Source organism: Nematolebias whitei, chromosome 1 (assembly GCF_014905685.2).
Source record: "Nematolebias whitei isolate Nwh7 chromosome 1, NemWhi1, whole genome shotgun sequence".
Taxonomy (NCBI): Eukaryota; Metazoa; Chordata; class Actinopteri; order Cyprinodontiformes; family Rivulidae; genus Nematolebias; species Nematolebias whitei.
In genome coordinates, this window is record NC_056498.1 from 46,724,240 (window position 1) to 46,724,650 (window position 411).

A 411-nucleotide genomic window follows, 5' to 3' on the forward strand; every position below is an offset into this window, starting at 1 on the left:
TGGAGGTTTAGGAGGACCTGAGGAGACCAGTTGTTGGAGGTTTAGGAAGACCTGAGGAGACCAGTTGTTTGAGGTTTAGAAGGACCTAAGGAGACCAGTTGTTTGAGGTTTAGAAGGACCTGGGGAGACCAATTGTTGGAGGTTTTGAAAGATCTGAGACCAGCTGTTGCTGAATTTAAAGGACCTGAGGAGACCTGTTGATAGGAGGTTTAGGAGGATCTGAGGAGACCAGTTGTTGGAGGTTTAGTTGGACCTGGGGAGACCAGTTTTTGGAGGTTTTGAAAGATCTGAGGAGACCAGTTGTTGGAGGTTTAGGAGGACCTGGGGAGACTACTTGGGAGGTTTAGTTGGACCTAAAGAGACCAGTTGTTGGAGGTTTAGTTGGACCTGGGGAGACTAGTTGTTGGAGGT

At 48.2% G+C, this 411-nt stretch overlaps 1 protein-coding gene across 1 annotated transcript in view; it reads right to left on the reverse strand.

Annotated features, from left to right (window-relative positions):
* cdh23 (cadherin-related 23) overlaps positions 1-411 on the reverse strand; it is a 275,500-nt gene that overhangs the window by 101,350 nt on the left and 173,739 nt on the right. The gene's annotated exons all lie outside the window — the stretch shown is intronic.